This window comes from Orbicella franksi, chromosome 3, assembly GCF_964199315.1.
Source record: "Orbicella franksi chromosome 3, jaOrbFran1.1, whole genome shotgun sequence".
In the NCBI taxonomy this organism is placed as follows: domain Eukaryota; kingdom Metazoa; phylum Cnidaria; class Anthozoa; order Scleractinia; family Merulinidae; genus Orbicella; species Orbicella franksi.
In genome coordinates this window covers 21,903,486-21,923,493 of record NC_138147.1, presented here as the reverse complement: position 1 = coordinate 21,923,493, position 20,008 = coordinate 21,903,486, and the positions used below count along the sequence as shown (strand labels likewise).

Sequence of the window (20,008 nt, the reverse complement as noted above, 5' to 3'; positions counted from 1 at the left end):
AGTAAGTTAAAGTTTATTTTCCTTCTAGGTATAAATCTTGCATTTTTGTGGAAGAGGAATTGTGCTGAGTTTCGCTGAATAGCTATTTTTGTCTGTTACAGAGTGCTTGCTTTGTCAACACCCACGCCAATAAAACTCGTGTCTTAATGTGATCATATGGTTTGTCCCCTTAATTCTGTTCTTCCTCTTATGTCATCGATTACTGTTGCTGTTCGTTCCCGTAATTTTCAAAACAAAAGCTACTGAAAGGTCATTGTAATCTGCATCAAATGCACTTTTTGCTTGTGTTCGATCGGAATGGGCTTGTAAACAATTGATGCGTCAGAGAAAACCTTAACAAGTGCAAAACCAACACTTGGATTCACCTCGACTATTTTTCTTCTAGCAATAAAGTAAGTTTGTACTGAATATTTGGACATTATTTGATTGCCGTTGCTATGACCCCGCCGCGATGACCTATTTCTAATGGGAGTCAACAGGTCACTTTGCTGTCAGCTCTTCGTGGCAGAAACCACCTCACCTCTTCTTCTGTATCAGACTTAGTTAAACCCTGAAAGGAGTTTTATTACTGACAGATGTAAAGGTGATTTTTTTAAGATCAGTGGAAGTGTGTTGGCCGAAAAAACGCGCCATAGCGATTTCTGTTTAAGTTTGTACTTGATTATGTAGAGAGTAGTGCTGTAATATTCTTTCAAGCTACGACTATCGACCGTTTAAAACTAAAAAATATCCCGTTTGGTGGCAGTTACCAAATTAGATCTTTTATTTTATGGTTCTTAATGTATTCCCCTTAATAGGAGAGTTAAATTTGTCCTAGTATGAGTGACCCCGCAAGAAAAATCTCAATGTCGGTTTTGTTGTTTAGGGCTCTACTGATACCAAATCGCCACATCACATGCAGATCGAAAGATTTGTTGGCGTCAGTTGCATTCCAGCCTTTTTGGTATAAACCCTTAGAACCCTGTAGCACTGTCATATTATCTTTAATTCTCTACTTTTTGAGTTATTATCAGTAGAATACTATGAAGAATTGGGAAATGTTTCGATCAAATATTTCTCTCCTAAGACATTTCCCGCCATTTTATGACCATGGATGCGTCCAGCACGACGAGCACGTAGCTAACTGCCGACTGCATTTCGTGGTTGTTGCTTCATTATGCAAGCCAAAAAGTGGGTAGTAAAAAAAGTGAAATTATTAACCCGAGTCTTGTATTGGAGAGTGACGTTCTATAATTGTTTTCATTTATTTGTATTTATGTTTTTCGTGACGTGTAGCAGAATCAGGAAAAAACCACCGCTGAAAAAGCCGCAGAGGTTGGTTTTTAAAGATGATGAGGAAAGGTAAATTACAGAATGGATGAAGCTAAACACGTGCCTGCTTGTTACCCTAAAGGACGTTTAGGTGATTTTTTTTGCACATGAACTCTATTTCAGAACCCCAGAAGGAGCTTGAGGAGTTGAGAAGAGAGGAGCGTGTTCAGAAGTTAGAATGGGAACACATCAAGAAATTAACCAAAAAAGAAAAAAATAAATTTGTAATTTTTGTGTCAATCAGATTGCTACGGGCCCCACAACATGGTTCTTGTGTGTGATTCTTCGTATAGCCTCTGTCATAGCAGTGAGGTTTGGAACGAAACGGGCCACGGTATTTACTAATCCAAGAAAGCTTGTTGCTTCTGTGGCTGTGCTGGGCAGTTGCATTTGCTTGATTGCGTGTATACGATCCTTGTCCGGGGATACACCTTGTGCTGAGATGTGGAATCCATAATAGTCCAGTTCAGTGACTCCAAATAGACACTTAGCTGGGTTAACTGTGAGGTTTTTCTCTTGGAGATGTAGTAATACATTTTCTAAGGATCTGTCATGCTCCTCCTTATGGTACCATGTACAAGAATGTCGTCAGCAATGTTCCTCACATTATGGCATCCCTCAAGGACCTGCCCAATTACATGTTGGCATATCTCAGAGCCTACTGATGCTCCATGTGGCAGATGTTTGTAATGGCGGGGCCAATGTGTGTTTTGAATGTTGTCAGGTGGCGAGATAATTCAGCCAGTTCAATTTGGTGATAACATTCTTTGAGACCAATTTTGGAAAAGAACTTGGAGCCGTTTAGGTCTTGTAGAATTTCTTCAGATGTTGGGTATGGGTGGTGTGTACGGCAAAGAGCCTCGTTGGGTTTACACATGTTAACATACAGTCTTACATCACCATTTGGCTTATCGACAATGACAAGTGGTGACACCCATTGTGTTCAACCTGAGACCTGTTCAATGATATCTTGATTGTCAAGCTGTTTCAACTTGGCTTCCACCCTCGCACGTTAGTGTAAGGGTGTAGGACGGGAATTATGTATGACTGGTTGTACAGTTGGATCAATATTCAGCTCAAGTTGGTAATCTTTTAGTTTCCTGATCTTGCCACTAAACACGGCTGGGAACTTCTGTAAAAGGGACTGGTATTCACCATGTAAAGGTGGATGTTCAGTTGTGGCAGAAGCAGCAATAGGCAACATTCCCAGCCGGGTTGAGGTTTCACGACTCAGGAGACAACCAGCATTCCGTGCTTTGAGCACCAGGAACCTTGTCAGATCCATCTGCCCAGATTGAGTGTTGATCAGTCCAAAAAACGATCCAGCAAGGGGAACTGGCGCAGGGTTATCTTCTCCATAAGGGCGAAGTTTCACATTTGTGGGTTTTAAGGGTACTGTTTTTACAGCACTGATATGTTTGCTGGCAAAAATATCTGGAAATTATGCAGCTTTGTTAGTCATAATGCCTCTTGTCAGTATTATTAACAACCAGATTATGGAAGTCGAAGCCATGAATTTGACTGCCTGTAATTTGGCTCAGAAGCTACTTAGTTTGGAAGACATTGAAGGAGGCAAATTTGATGTTGTCTTTGCATTGGCAGAAAGTGACACAGATAGCCGATTCCTACAATCACCGAAGAAGAACACTACTTTCAGTAGCAGTTTAGTGGCTTGTGTTGTAGATGAGTCACATACAGTTGAAATGGGAACAAGCATTGCAGGCCAACTGAGAATCGTTGTTAGAAGCAATCACAGTTATCCCAACGTTCTTCAGAGATTCACTCAAGACAACTCTGAATATTTATTTTCTTGCCGACGGTTTATATATACTGGTATTTACACAAGCTTTTACTACACAGTTGCCACATCTTACTTTTAGATTCACCTGGCAAACTCTCTTTTCCAACCTCTGAAGGTCTTCATTTTCTTGCGCAAAAAAATATAAACTAGTGAGACAATCTCAGATAGTGCGTAGTGCAATTTACAGTAATCACATGGGTCCTCACCCATGCCGTTCTCTTCCTTGGTGGTCAGCAAGGCCTTTTCCTCTTGCAGAATACGAGCGGACAAAAACTTGATAAGACATAATCTTAGCATTGTGTATGTTTCATGTTTGTATTTTCTTTCACGGCCCAAAAATAACTTAGAACTACCGTTTGTCAAGACGGCTTTGAATTTCATTGTGGTGTTTTACGCTGAGTTTCAGTAATTTTAAATTCAACAATACGGAGAAGTGGCAAATATGACAATTTTACTTCTCACGCCAATGTTTGTAACTTGACACTTTTGTTTCCCTCGCCAAGGTATGCAACATGATACCCTTGTTTCCTCAAAAATATAAGAAAGATGTGTATTTTTTACTTACTGCTGAAGATAAATGGAGTAAAGCTAAATATCTGAGAAAAATCAAAGAGGAACGATTTTGTTTTATTCCAAATGTAAATTTTCATTTCTCAGATAACAAGAACTCATCTAATAGACCAATTTCGATATATTAATATTCAGCCTAACACAATAGACCTCAGAAGGAGGCTCTGGGGAATAAATCCCACAAACTCTGTATTTATTCCCCAGAGCCTCGTACTGAGGTCTATTGTTTTATGCTGAATTTTAATATATTGAAATTGGTCTATTATGAAATAAGCACGTCCATTCATGGAACAGTGCATTCTCATTCACATCAAACTAATATACAATGCTATCTATTAATACAACTGAGAAGCGTTTCAACGAGAATTATTTAAGGTAGAGATCGTTACTTGGTTGAAATTATATCCTACATTAGTGAGAGAGTCACATCAAAGACTGATGAAATTAATTGGTGGTTTTCATTAAGTGCCACGAAATCTGCGGCAATAATTGCCAAGTTTCTTGTGTCAAAAATCTACTAGTTCTACATGTAACTAATGTGGGGAAGTTTCGGCTGAACATGAACTTTTTGCTTCCTTCATAGAAGAGGAAATAAACAAGCTGCTAAGGAGAAGCATTCTTTATTTGAACCCTGGCAAACACACAATAGTTATAAAACAGCAGATGAAATTTCTTAAATCGAGCCAGGGGTGATTCCAGAAGATACGCAGTAGGTAATTCCTCTCAAATAAAAGTGACGATAGATTTTTGTTCAAACTTTGTCCACTGAACATTTGTCATATGATAACTTCAATTTTGAAATAAAAAAGGGGGGTGTCCGTGATCATTAAGGAGCAGTGAGGCATTGAAAATGCCCCATTTTGGCATTATTTAATGCTTATTATAAGAATGCATTCCCAGTAACTGTAAAATCTTTAAGAGCCCAAACTCATAAAAACATGCATTAAACTACAGTCAATGCATTGTGTCGGACACAAATAAACATTTTAAGTTTGATTCACACAGAAAGCTAAATCCTTGATTAAAAATTTGAACCAAATTTCTTGACGTGGTTACCAAACTGCAAAATATAAAAGACCACTGAGAGTGTATCTGCTATTTTTCTTATTTATTCAATTTTCTTATAAGAAATGATTTGGAAATACATGAGACAAGAAATATAAGTGATAGAAACAGACACTGCAGATCAGGATGCTGCAGTGTCTGTCAAACAACAACTTAGAGATCTTAGCAGCAAGGTGCAAAAGACCATCCTACCCATGTTTACTAGTCGCAAGCTTAAACAAGGTCTAAGCCTGCATGAGCCCAAGCCTAACATCGTAACCCAGGAATACCTTGTTTATTTATTCAAGTGTGACCTGTGTGATGCAGGTTATGTTGGGAACACAAAGGGCCACCTTCACACGCGCGTTGAGGGACACCGTCAAAAGATGTCATCTATTTACAAGCATTATTCCAAAGAACATAACACTGCTGTTCTGACCAATTTCTTAGCACGCTTCAATGTAATTAAGAAATGCACAAACACATTTAACTGCCTTGTTAATGAAATGCTGTGTATTCAAGATCTTAAACCAGCACTGAATGTGTAGTCTGACTCTCTTCGTGCTAAAATATTCATGTAACTAGCTTGGCACTCTTTTATGCAAATTCGCTTCAACTTAGCCTCTTCACAAACCGCTTTTTATCTTTAATTATGTAACCTTGATAATGGCGCAAGATGTGTCGAATAGTCGGGGTGCCCACGCTAGGAAAGGGGGTTAAAAAATGATTTCGTTTACTTGACAAGCTGGCAAACTTTGACTCACCCAGCAATGTTCTTTAGACCTTTGGGAAAAATAATGGGGTGGCAGTGGAGCTGGCCAAGTGGGCCATGGTAATTTACAGCAACACAAAGTACACCCCTCCTGAGTATCTGTGTGTTTTTTAAAGTGATTTTTACAACAATCTGGGACGAGGGGTGAAATAGTTTATGACCCATAGCCATCAACAGATTTTGTCTAATAATACAAAATTTTCACAGGATAGAGTTCATGCCTTGGATAACATGATGATGGTTATAATAAGTCACGTGATCAGATTATGACGTCATAAAATTGACAAAAACGGAGAAAGTCAATATGGCTGAGTACATTTTATCTGTACACACAATCTTAAACATCTTTTTGGAGAGGCCATTTACATTTGTTCTTATTTTTGTATAAAGTTCCTTACACTTATCAATTAAAAACTATTGAGAAAAATATCACAATTTAGACAGAAGATACGAGGCATTTTACACCCATAATAAAATAAAAATCTTATTACTGAAGCTTAAATTGCCTGTAGTATTGGAAAGTCCCATCTCTGAATTTAAAAACAGGCTTATAACTTATCTACATGTACGTCTCTCTCAGGGAAAAATAAAAGTTTACCCTGCTAGATCTGGCCACTGCACCCATTTAGTAATCATTTAACCTGTGTTTTCCTCGTTCGTGAACGTGAGGGGTCGTTCATTGTGTCCCTACCCACGTATCCTCAAAAGTATTTACTTAATAGTAATCAAACTTATATGGTAAGTAGAGTATTCAAAACTGTTTAGTAATTAGCGCTTTTCAATCATGTCGTTATTGCACACGTGAATGACATCACAATTCAAATAATACAAAGGGTTAAAGCTCCTTGTCTTCGTCATTTTCTTGGAGGTTGCTGCATTCATTTTCACAAGTGCAATCAGCCACGGCAAGAACATCTTACATTGCATTCCTTCTTACTCCTGCACACAGTCAGTTCCGAGAGATTCTCTGAAGCTGGATCTTTCTCCATCAATTTGTGAACAAGATGTCCCCACTCATCCTTAGTCCACCCATTTCCATCTGGTAATGTTAGTGAAAGCCTCCTGTCTCGGGCATGTTTCCAAATGAAGCATTGATAGTTGGCCCTTTTGACATATACAATACACTAGCTCCAGTAGGTGGAAGTTTGCTGCTTTCCAGGTGTTTGTTGGTAAAAAGCTTGTACCTGAGATGATTCAAATTTGAAGTAGGAGACTGATAAATTTGAAACAAACAGTCAACGTTTCATCGCTCGTGACTGTGCAGTCTGTACCCAGGTTCTTCAGTCCAACAGGGTCATCTTTATGTTTCTTCAGTGTAGTGAGCCCTTCCTTTCTGCTTATGCCGTTTAGGTTACTCGTGGAATCACATCCTGTCAAAACATGCATGGCCGGTAAAATATTCCACACATATGGACCCACAACCTCGTGCATGGGAATGAACCTTCTGTTTCCTCCAGTACCTGTGTGGAACCAATGCTTGAATGGACAGTTGGCTGAAGTAATACCAACATAAAACTGCTACATCTGTGTCTGGAGAAAAAACGATGATCCTCTTGGAAGAATTGATGTCTGATGACTGGTTTGCACACAGGCGGTCCAAGCTCACAATGTGAGGATTTTTTTTGTTTGTTTGTTTTTTTGATCTTTATGCGAACGTTCAGCGCGCGAAACGTGACACGGTTACCGCCGACATCTACTATTACATAACGACCGAGTTTGGTTACGCGAAACGTGACCTTCGCCTTGCAGTATGTGGTGGTGTTGTGTTACAACGGTTTGAATTTATAAAGGTTTGTACGGGGAAAAACGGTAATCGACATTATAGCTGAAATTTTGCTATTTTTGCAATAAAAATGGCTCACCTCAATGCCTTGTTGTCTTTTCTACTGTCATCTAGCTTCTCAGCTTGATCCGAAGCCTTTTAAGTGAGTTATCTCTTAATAGTTTTCCTCTACTAAGAAAGAGTAAAGGCTACACACTCGATTCTGGACTGAACCCCGCTCGAAGCAAAAAAAAAAACACTGAAATCCTGCCAGCCACCCCAGTTCCTCCGCAGAATCATAGTATAGGTTTAAGCGCTCCCTTGCAGTTAAATTCCAAGCCAAATTCATCTCCACAGCACACGATACAAAGCTCTGAATCGAACAAAGCTAACCATCCGGAATCAGTGATCGTGCTGCCGGCACCATTCGTGGACACATTCGAAACCCGAGCGGAATGCCGGGCTAACAAATTGACCCTGACCAGGGGAAGGGAGCGCACAGTTCTCAACAAGCCAGGTACTTTGCTCCACGGTTCCCTGGGAAGATTTTTGTCCAGGCCGCCAACGAAGCATTGTTGTGACAAGCCAATCAAAGCAACGACTAGATGTGTTTACAAATGTGAGATACTTTAATAACTGTCAGAGAAAACCCTTTACGCGATCTCGAATAGATAAATCTGTTGGCACTGTCCGTACTGAAACCTATTTCAAATATTTTCTTTGCTACGGAAAAGTACACCGTTAAAGGACAAAATTTGATACTGAAAAATTGCTAAATCTGGAGTAAGACAACATGACTGTGATGCAACAAAACTAAAGCAAATTTCCTTAGCATGTGCTGCCAATATTCAGTAATATTCAGTGCACACTTACATCTTGGCTAACGACCTTCATTCCTCTACACTTTGCAAAGCAGTATCTCCACAAACAAACCGTCTATTTCAGATCTTCAAAAGATCTTAACATAAACTAGATGAACTCTGTTGATGATAGTGATCCACGAAGATTTATCTATTCGAGATCGTGTAAAGGGTTTTCTCTGACAGTTATTAAAGTATCTCACATTTGTAAACACGTCTAGTTGTTGCTTTGATTGGCTTATCACAACAATGCTCCGTTGGCGGCCTGGACAAAAATCTTCCCAGGGAACCGTGGAGCAAAGTACCTGGCTTGTCGAGAACTGTGCGCTCCCTTCCCCTGGTCAGGGTCAATTTGTTAGCCCGGCATTCCGCTCGGGTTTCGAATGTGTCCACGAATGGTGCCGGCAGCATGATCACTGATTCCGGATGGTTAGCTTTGTTCGATTCAGAGCTTTGTATCGTGCGCTGTGGAGATGAATTTGGCTTGGAATTTAACTGCAAGGGAGTGCTTAAACCTGTACTATGATTCTGCGGAGGAACTGGGGTGGCTGGCGGGATTTCAGTGTTTTTTTTTTCGCTTTGAGCGGGGTTCAGTCCAGAATCGAGTGTGTAGCCTTTACTCTTTCTTAGTAGAGGAAAACTATTAAGCAATAACTTGCTTAAAAGGCTTTGGATTGAGCTGAGAAGCGAGATGACAGTAGAAAAGACAACAAGGCATTGAAGTGAGCCATTTTTATTGCAAAAATAGCAAAATTTCAGCTATAATGTCGATTACTGTTTTTCCCTGTACAAACCTTTATAAATTCAAACCGTTGTTACACAACACCACCACATACTGCAAGGCGAAGGTCACGTTTTGCGTAACCGAACTCGGTCGTTATGTAATAGTAGATGTCGGCGGTAACCGTGTCACGTTTCGCGCGCTGAACGTTCGTATAAAGATAAAAAAAACAAACAAACAAAAAATTCTCGCATTGTGAGCTTGGGCCGCCTGTGGTTTGCAATATAATCCCAATGCACAAACATCCTACTGTCTGTGTCCTCGTGGTTGGAATAGAGAGGAATTATATCTTCTCTGTTCAACGTTTTGGTCACTTTCACTGCTGACCCATCTTGTGATGCTAGAATGAGTGTTTGACCATCCTGAGTTGTCCGGGAAGTTTCTCACACCAAATGCAATCAGAAAGTAGAAACGTCAACAAAATAGATTTGGTTTTTCCACTGGACAAATAACTGGCAGGTCACTTCGTTTCTCTGCTCTGAATCTATTGCAAGTCTATCTTTTTGTCAAGGGTCAAGGGTCAAGGGTCGAGGGTAATATATTTTTTTCTGAGCTTTTTTTTCAAATGTCACAAATCGTAGGAGTTTTGAATTGGAGGCTTGTCAATCCCATTCACTACATTGAAGTGTGTTTGCTTTGCCATTAACATCAAACCTAATTTGGTAAAATGTTGGCGTGACTTCCTGTCACACGATCAGTCGAACTTTTCAATAAATTTTCTGAAATACATGCCGTAACTACTCTGTAACTACTAGCTATTACAAAGGAACAGCACGGTAGAGGAAATGTTCAAAAAAGGTCTTACCGTCGCTTGCAACTGCGGGTCAATCAAAATTCAAAGTTTTCACAGTCAAACTTTCAAAGTTTACCCACCCACTTGGGAATGTTTTGGTGCCACTCCGCAAACACTTGAAGAGGAGCAAAGTCAGCAACGTGTACGGGCATTTTGTCTTTTGCAGTTTTGAAAATCAGAATGAATTATAGGAAATCAAGAGAGGAATTTCTCTTGGATATCAACTGTCATCTTTTACAATATCCAGGGGAATTAGGGAAGAAATGGTTCACCTCAACATTGTCTGCATGGTATCTAGCTGAAGATGATCTTCATTTTCGCCCTGAAGGCCACAAAAGGTAACAAAAGACTAGTCTTGAACATGATTGCTCGGCTAACAACGCCTGCAAGAGTAAAAAGCAGCTTGAAACGTCATACAGCGTCAACACAGCAGTTACAAAGCCCTGAATCAAATCTAAAATCTCCTGCACGGAAACTATCCCAGGTCAGAACGAGAGTGTAGTATCACTCGAAAAAACGTGCAGATCTGAACTCAAAAACAGAGTTTATCACACTAACAATGCTAGAATGCATGCGTCTTACATGTTATGTTCTACCACAAGGAAAAGCACTCTACGTTTGTGTGTGATCCTGTATGAAACATATCTTTCACCTAACATATAGTTGACACTGAGGCTTGCTTATCTGCACATGCGTTTGAAGCAAATTGCTTTTCTTCTTAAGAGAATAGCACCACAAGGATAGCAAGAGTTTTGTGAAAACATATATAGTTTTGTCATGTTTTAGAAAAACAATGTAAGTATAACTTGTTTTGCATAGTGCAAACGGGTACCTACGCCACCCAGCCCCCCTTACCGCAAGGCTAATTGATTAATTGAAATTAATTAATTAAACAAACATTTAAGTTTACACCTTGTGGCGTTATGGCATTATTGCTTAAGTGCTTTAGCGAAAAGCAGCCACCTAAACCATCCCAATAGTGCACTTTGCACTAACAAGAAATACGAGAACCTGTTGGCGCCTACAGACTTCACCACAAAAGAAGCGGTGTGATTCTGATTGGATAATTTGTACAGCCAGACATTCCACAGTTGAGTGGGTTTTGTATAGTTAATTAGGGGATGGAATGAAAAAAACAACAGCGTCCTTGCAGACGTCCCCTACCCTCACGCGCTTCGCGCGCTCGTACGCGTCTTTCCCTTTTCCCTCCCCTTTGGACGCCTGCCATGCAGGCTAATGAAAAGTCAAAATTTCTTGTAATTGACATTCTATGGAAATTATTTCACATTTCTCTTTTTCATCCAACACAACCTGAACAGTCCATCAGAAAAAGCTGACGATGGCAATTTACTGAAGCCGGGAATCAGACAAAAACTTAATTTAAAAACTGAACATTACCATTCCGGGACACAGTTTTTTTGTACGTGTTCAACGGTTTTGCCAGATCAAAACTAAATAATTTTCTATCTTGCTTTATAATATAGATAGACCCCGCATGCACTTTGATTGGTCAAATACCCATTTTATCAGAATATAAAACATAGATCAAAAGAGACCTATAGCCAAACTCGTGGATTTGGTAATCTGGAGATGAAAAATGTTGGTGATCTTGCAATTATTGGTGTATTATTAAAGGCTGTTAAAACAAGCCGGGTTCATACTACCCAAGGTCGCACTTATCTCACAAAGTGTAGGCCTTTTTGTTGGTTTTTGTAGCACATATTACAAACACATACGCCCAGAATAGCCAGGGTGGCAAAATTGCAGCTGAACATGGAGTCAGGTAAAGGTTAAGGGTTCTTGTGTCTGGGAAAATTTGCATGTATTCAAGTCGTACAAGCTTACAGACCTTTTTCACTGCATTTCACTCAGGGCTATACACAATGTAGATACGGTTCCTTATGAGACAGCACTTCTCTTCCAATGTGGGACTGCTTGTCTCTATATATTGCGTGTAAAATACATCAAAATAAGTAGCCTCTTTTGCAAACATTTTCAGTGTTGACCCAAAAAATCTGTCGACCCATAAATGTGTGTTCCAACAAGCTCACAGGGGGTTTCTTTCCCTTTGTTATCTTTTCAATCAGGAAGCAAAAGTGTTAACAAAAGAAAGGGTAAAAAGCATTTAACCTTATCAAAATCAGTAGTATTTGGGAATTTCTTTCCAAGTTTATGTGCATTTCACATCCCACTCAGAGTTCAGATCAATGTACTAAAATAAAAAAGACAAGTATATAGAACACAACTTTAATCTGAACTTAACTCGATGTCGGTTGAACGTGGACAACTCAACACGAATAACTTAAGTGCTATAAACTGCAAAGCTGTGAATGAAGGTCCTGCTTGATTGAACACTGGATCTCACAGGAGATCTAATCTGCCAAACTTGAAAAGTAAAACGATAATAAGTCAAAGACTACTGCAGGGCTATTATTTAAAACAATATTTCAGCTGGCCTCAGGTTTAGATGTTACTAAATTATAAAAATGAAATTACAATATTATATAAGCTTAATGGTGCTGATTTTGTCCTGTTTTCAATAGCCGTTTCGGTCATTAAAAATTGTTCGTTTCACTCATATAAGTTCATTAAGGTTGACGAATAAGACACATTCTTATCAAAGCTTACCACATTAGCATGAGATTTACTCAATTTCAGGTCACTTTCCGGCAAACAAAGGCACATCTCTTGGTCATTTTTAACGCCTGGACGAGTCAAATGCTCATGCAATTCAGCCTTCAAGTTGACCATAGTACAAATTCGACCACTCGAAGTCAACTCCACTTCAATTTAGCGAAAGACCTAATATTAATGGTCGTGTAAAAGCTACAAAATCATCGATATTTGGGCTGGGACGATGACGCACTGAGTAGTAACCACACAAACACGATAGCGAGGCTCGCACTGACTGCACGGTTACTATTCCAATATGGCGTTGGGCTCAGTTACTATTCCAACATAGTGTCGGGCTCGGACGCTCTCGTTCAAGCTGACTAATTACGAACAGTGTCTACACTTGAGTGAGTGAGTGACACATTTGCATATCGGAGTCCCCGCAACAAACACGTTTCTACGCTTTGCGTATCCAGGAGTTTAAAAAAGTGTGTTTTATTGTTTATCACTGCATTACCTCCATATCATAAAGTAAACGAAGAAGCCTAAGCCATGTATTGCACTGTGATAAAACATTCCAGACATTTGAGGACACTCAAGAAATGTATAAAACACTTGCCTGCCGCTCGTGTTTTCTACATTTCCCTTGTGTTTTCAAATGCCTGTTGTGATTTATCACAGTGTAATACACGGTTTAGGCTTCTTTATTTGTTGAGTTATTTTTTTGTAAAAAAAAATACCTCTTAGTCGGCGCGTCAGGTATGTTACAGGTCAATGGGTGAGTGAGTGAGTGAGTGAGAGATGTATGTATGTCACACCAATCAGATTAGATCTACTATAAACAGCCAATCAAATTTCTTGTTGTGAACGTAAATAGTATGTGAGGAGATTTGATCCTGATACAGTTCAGAACGGCCATATTTATTCTTCTATAAAAGAGGAGGAATTATTCATGTATTGGGCTTATTTTGACATCTTCTGAGGCGAGGATTTTGTGGGCGGGTTTGACAAACATTTGCAATTGGATAATCAGTCAAAGAAACATAGTGTTTGGCATATGACTATGAGCATGCAATGAAGGGGGAGCTTTCCCCATTAGATAAAGTTTTCAATTAAGTGAGTCCACTCTGCTACTAGGTTTAAGATTTGAATGATAAGAACAATTGTATTTTAGGGGAGCGGAATGCACTACTGGGAATTTGATGAGGTTGCGACCAGGTTCAAATCATTTGCATGTTGTATTGAAACCTAAATATTGCTGCAGAGTTCGTAGTAAGTGTTCCGGGTGTGTAGTCAATGTGAGCATCCATTGACAAGTTTCACTTTGAAAAGTGAAGAGACTACAATTAATTTGGTCAACAGAACAAAAAGATATTTTTCTGTGACGATTCTACAATTATAATGGTTCTTGTTTACCACTGGAATGAGAGGATACGTTTGAAATGAAACTAAATCTTTTCTCTTCAATGTTATCAGGGTTTTCGCTTTTTCACATTAATAGCCAGCACGAATTGCAGTAGGAGAAAAAGGAAATTGTTTTTGTTCATGATAACTTTAGTGAGGTATATGAAGTCTTGGGCGTTTTATTGTATTAAACACAAGGACTTTGGTAATTGAAAAATAAAGACTGACGTGTATGTTGCCGGTTTGTGATTTTTAGTCCGGTTTGGAGCAGAGTGTGACAGTTAGATACATACATTGAGTTGTTTTAGAGTGCATATTGTTGAGTGTAATGGTTGCTAGTTATGAATGAGATGAGTCTTGAGTTTTGAAGCAGTTCATGAGTTAGTAGTATGTAAATGGCACAAGATATTTTTATTTTTAGTTACAAAGGGTAACTTGATACTTTTGTTTTTCACAAGGAGTAAATTCAATTAGAGCTGACAAATTGTCACCACTTGTTCCCACGAGATGGCACAAGATATTTTTATTTTTAGTTACAAATGGCAACTTGACACTTTTTTTTCACAAGGGAGTAAATTCAATTAGAGCTGATGAATCATCGCCACTTGCTCCCATGAAATGTTTGAACAAACAAAACAAGATATTGCTATTTTTGGGTTACTTTTTTGTAAAAAAAATACCTCTTAGTCGGCGCGTCAGGTATGTTATGGACGGGTCAATGGATGAGTGAGTGAGTGAGAGATGTATGTATGTCACACCAATCAGATTGGATCTACTATAAACAGCCAATCAAATTTCTTGTTGTAAAGGTAAATGGTATGTGAGAGGATTTGATCCTGATAAAGTTCAGAATGGCCATATTTATTCTTCTATAAAAGAGGAGGAAGTATTCATATATTGGGTTTACTTCGACATTTTCTGTGGGTTAGGCTGAGGATTTTAGTTAAATGAATGAGATGAGCCTTGAGGTTTGAAACAGTTTGTGAGTTAGTAGTATGCAAATGCAACGAGATATTTTTATTTTTAGTTACACAGGTAACTTGATACTTTTGTTTTTCACAAGGAGTAAATTCAATTAGAGGTCACGAATTGTCGCTTCTAGTTCTTAGGACATGTTTTAGAGGGGGCGAGACTAGATTTGAAACAGTTCTGACGTTTACAATAGTAAGTGCGGGTAACGATTGTTTTGTTCTTGTTGCATGCAAATATAACGAGATATTTTTGTGTTTTAGTTACAAAGTGTAATTTGACACTCTTGTTTTTCACAAGGGAGTAAATTCAATTAGAGCAGACGAATCGTCACCACTCTTTCCCACGAGATGTTTGTTATCTTTAGTAACAAATGGTAACTTAACACTCTTGTTTTTTTGTATGGGAGTCAATTCAATTAGAGCTGACAAGTTATCGGCTATTGTTTCAAGGATATTGAACAAAAAAGCTTTCATTTCTGGACGGTTTTTACGTCTCTGCGGTAGCAGTTTAATAGTTTTATTTGATGACATTCATTTTAGTCCGATATTTTTAAAGGTAAAAAGTATGAAAACTGTTCAAATGTTCTTTGAAGACTGCGCGGCACCAAGTTAAAGTGCAATTTAATTAAATCAGACTTTCAACACGTCAGAGGTTTTTTTCTCTTTCTTTCTATTTTCGGTGAAGTTGTGTTGTGTTATGTAAAAAGGTAAACTTACAACTCATATAAAATGCGATAAAGTCTGTAAATTAACTTGAGTATTTTTGAGCAAAAATTCCTCTTGGGGGTTGGAAGGGTTATGTGATTGGTGAGTGAGGGAGTTATGCATGTGCGCCTGTCACACCAATCACAGTGCAGGTTGTACTAAAGAACGAATCAAATAGCCTGTTAGAAAATAAGATGGTATCTACATTAATCTGGAGATGTGTCAGATTACTGTAGTTTGTTCAGTCAAACATTTTATGGCCATTTAGCTATCTCACCATGACCGATGTAACATTGCAACCAAAAAAGCTTGTCAAATTAACCAAATCATTACTGTACCATGAATGCTCCTATCTCCGACACTTCACGCAAAAAATAACTCTTGCACGCCTTGCGTGCCTATGTTTAAATATCAGAGATGGCGTATGTTAATAAAATGACAAAAATGATGCCACAAAAAATTCAGGATTGAATCCATTAAAAATATAAACAATACCATAACTCTTTCTGTTAATAATAGTTTATTCTTTTCTTTGGCTTTTTAGTGCATCAAAAAGAGCATTAATCTCACAAATATTTTCACCGCCTGCCATCAGAGGAAACAATGATGTTATTACTGTGATGATTGAACTTTGTTGATGGATATACCATTTCTGCCTATATAAAATATTGAACATAGGCATGCAAGGCGTGCAAGAGTTATTTTTTTGTGAATTCAAAGCCCCTGGAGGTAGCAACACTCAGTGGACTCTCAACAGTTATGATAAGGTTTATCTAACAAGTTTGTTTGGTTATGATGTACAGCAAAAAAAAAACAAAATTTGTTTCACCTTAGGAACTGTGATATCAAGCTTACATTACATTTATCAAGGTTTGGTTTTAACAGTCGATCAGTGGCTTTGTTTATTAGAACACAGCTAAACATCATGGAGTCTGTAATAGTAGCTAATGGTAAACAGCAGATTGGTGTTGATTCTGGATAACTTTTCTAACTCATTTTATAACAAGAACCAATTTAATTATAACATAGTCATGCAAAAGTATGGTCTTATTCTGTTGCCAGAAATGATCATAGTTTTTTCTACTTGATATTCCACAAAACCACTTCAAATTAATATCGATTTCAAAACCCATTTACTGCGCCTTTCAATAACATGCAGACTCTAAAATTCAAAGCTCAACTGACAAATGCGTTTTTCGCTACTGCCAAATAAATGTTCAGTGGCTCCTCGCAGCTTCTGAATACTGCCGAGCACTGTTTCGTTGTCTGAACTGTGAACTTGCGTTCGGCAGTAGTCAGAAGCTGGGAGGAGCTGCCAAACATTTTGATTAACGGTAGCGAAAAACGGATTTGTCGGTTGAGCTTTGAATTTTGAAGTCCGCATGTTATTGAAAGGCACAGTAAACAAGAAGACATTATAATTTGAAGGTGACCAGCCTTACCTAACTTGAGACCTGGAACAACCAGACACATGAAGAACTGTATAAGTTCTATATGACACCATGAAATCTGCAGAATTAAGGACGTTTCCTTGTCCCTTCCAAGTGCCTGAGAGCCTTTTTGGTGACAAAAAGTCAGTTACAGAAAAAGTTTTGTTACTTTATGAGAAACGGAAGTTTACCTCTTTGAAGCATGCAAGGAATCTGTCTCAAAGCGAAAAAACCACTATGTTGCCTCAAAGTCTAATCTAATTAATTTGCAGTTTAATTTGCTGCCATGAAGTCTTCAGGAATATTTGAAGAGTTTACCTGCTAAAAATCTCTGTTAAAAATTCCCGTTTTAAAGAAATGCCATTAATGCAAGATATTAAAATACAGCTGAAGACACTAACAAAAAGAGACACCCAAACATTTACAGCAAGTGTAAGTTTCTGGACATGCAGCTAAATTGGCTTCTTGTTTGTTAATCTGACTGTGTGAACAAGAGTCACTGATTTGTCAGTTTTAATTGCGACCGCTTGTACGTGAAAAACAAAAGTGTCAAGTTACCATTTGAAACTAACAAATATAAATGTTACATGTACATTTACCTGCAGCAAAAACTAGTTTCACCTCAAGGTAACATTTTAGCTGGTTGCAGTGATTTCTGTTCACACATTGCATTTCCACAGTAGAAATCCATATTCGAAATCACCTTTTCTCAAAAAAAGATATGTTGAATCATAGTTTCAGTTCCCCTGATTGTAATCCTGCATGAAACAACACAAAATGATACTAGTTTCTCTACCATCTTGCCCAAGCATGTTTAGCTAATGCTAACAAGTTGAACTAACAAGTGGCAATTGGATTGGTTGTTGATAGAAGCTACAATCTGATTGGTCTGAGTGACATACATTGGTCCACCCAAAAACCAACTACTGAGACAATCTCAGATAGTGCAGAGTGCAATTGATAGCTCTGGCACGGAACCCCATAAGTACTCACCCCTGCTCAGGTCACATCTGGTTTGTATCTACCTTGGTAGTCTGCCAGGGCTTTTCCCTTTTGGAGCGTGTATGTTTCAAGGTTGTATTTTCATTCAAGGTCCAAAAATTATGTACAATTACTGTTTGTCAAGACAGCTTTTAAATTATAAATTGATACAACTGAGAAGCGTTTCAACAAGAAGTATAGAAGGTAAACAGCCCAACCTGGCCAATATTATCCTGGACTGGTGAATGAGTTTCCTCAAAGACTGATTAAATTAATTTGTGCTTTCATTAGGTGCCACAGAGTCTGCAGCAATATTTGCACACTTTCCTTGTTCCTTTTGTCACAAATTTCCAATTTGCAGAATATTAAAGCCACTAACTCGGGAACTTTTTGGTCTCTCTTACAGTCGCAATTAAGGCAAGAAATAAACAAGCCGCTAATGAGAAGCTATACATTTCCCTTCTTTATTTAAACCCTGACAAACATACTATTGTTGATTGGAAACAACTGACGATATTTGTTGAGCTGACCTGTGAATAATCCTAAAAGATACATTTCACTTTTGCACTAAAAAGGGACAAGTGGCACTACCTGACATCACATGACATATGAACTAGTGAGACAATCTCAGATAGTGAAGAGTGCAACTGATAGCTTTGGCATGCTAGTCTCACAAGTACTCACCCCTACTCCATTCACTACTGGTTTACATTTTCCCCTTGCAGAATATGGTCAGACAGAAACCTTGATAATACAAAATCTTAGCAGTGCGATTGTTTCATGTTTGTCTTTTCATCAAGGTCCAAAAATAACTTACATTTACTGTTTGTCGCGAGTCTTTAAATTTTACTCTGGTGTTCTATGTTGATTTTCGTTCACTTTAAATTCAATTTGAAAGTTGAAGCAGCAAATGTGACAATTTCACTTTTCACGCCAACTTTGTAACTTGAAACTTTTGTTTTCCTTGTGAAGGTATGTATGAAACCCTTGTTTTCTCTAAAACGCACAGATGTGCTTATTTTTTCACCGCTGGAGATAAATGGAAGAAAGGAATAAATATCTGACGAAGAAATGAAAGATATTTCAATGATCTTGTTTTACTCAAAATGCAAATTTTCTTTTCATCGATAAACAAGAACTAATTTAATTATCAAATAGTCATGGAATACCACTTTCTTATTCTGTTGCCACCTTTTGTTGTTAACAATAAAACCATTCAAAATTAATACACTATGATATCAATTAATACAACCAAGAAGCGGTTCAACGAGAAGCATTGAAGGTAAACAGCGCTTATTGGCCGAGCTCTGTCCTATATCAGTGAACAAGTTACCTCTTTAGAGATTGACTAAATTAATTTGTGCTTTCATTAAGTCCCACAGAGTCTGCAGCAATATTTGAGCACTTCCCTGGTTCTTTGTTACAAATTTACAATTTGACATGTATTAATGCCACTAACTCGGAAGATGATTGGTCCTTTTTATAGAGACAATTAAAGGAAGAAATAAACAGGCCGCTAAGGAGAAACAATACGTTTCCATTCTTTATTTGACCCTGGCATACATGTAACAGCAGATGATAATGGTTGACCTGACCTAGGGGTAATTCCAAAAGGCACGCAGTCACAGTAACGTTTTTTGCACGAAAATGGGAGAAGTGGCACTCCCTGAGAAAAAAATGCTGTCCTCGGTCACATCACACGACATATAACAAACTGCGTGGCTCTGGGGATGGATGTGAAGTGTAATTACCCCTAACGATTTTGGAACGCATGCGTCTTACATCTGGGTTCCACCACAAGGAAAAGCACTCAACGTTTTTGTGTGATCTCGTATGAAACATATCTTCCACCTAATGAATTAGTCAACATGAACGATAACTAAGCTGCGTATACGTTTAGGGCAAATTAGTCTTGTTCCAAAGTGAATAGTACCACAAGGAGAGCTAGGAGTTTTCTGAAACAGATATATAACTTTGTGAAGTTATCACAGGAGTAACGTAGTTATGACACGTCTTACCTAGTGCTCACAAGTACCTACCCCCTCCCACCCCATGCCCCTTCCTGCAAGGCTAATTAATTAACTTAAATTAATTAATTATACAAACATTACAGTTTACACCTTATTGCCATAGTGCCATAGTGCCATAGTGCCATAGTGCCATAGTGTCATAGTGCTTAGCGACTCAACCCCAAAACCATCCCAACAGTG

At 38.4% G+C, this 20,008-nt stretch overlaps 1 protein-coding gene across 5 annotated transcripts in view; it reads right to left on the bottom strand.

Moving 5' to 3' along the window:
* Nucleotides 1-20,008, bottom strand: part of LOC145482661 (ubiquitin conjugation factor E4 B-like) — a 304,099-nt gene that overhangs the window by 15,902 nt on the left and 268,189 nt on the right. The window lies entirely within an intron of this gene.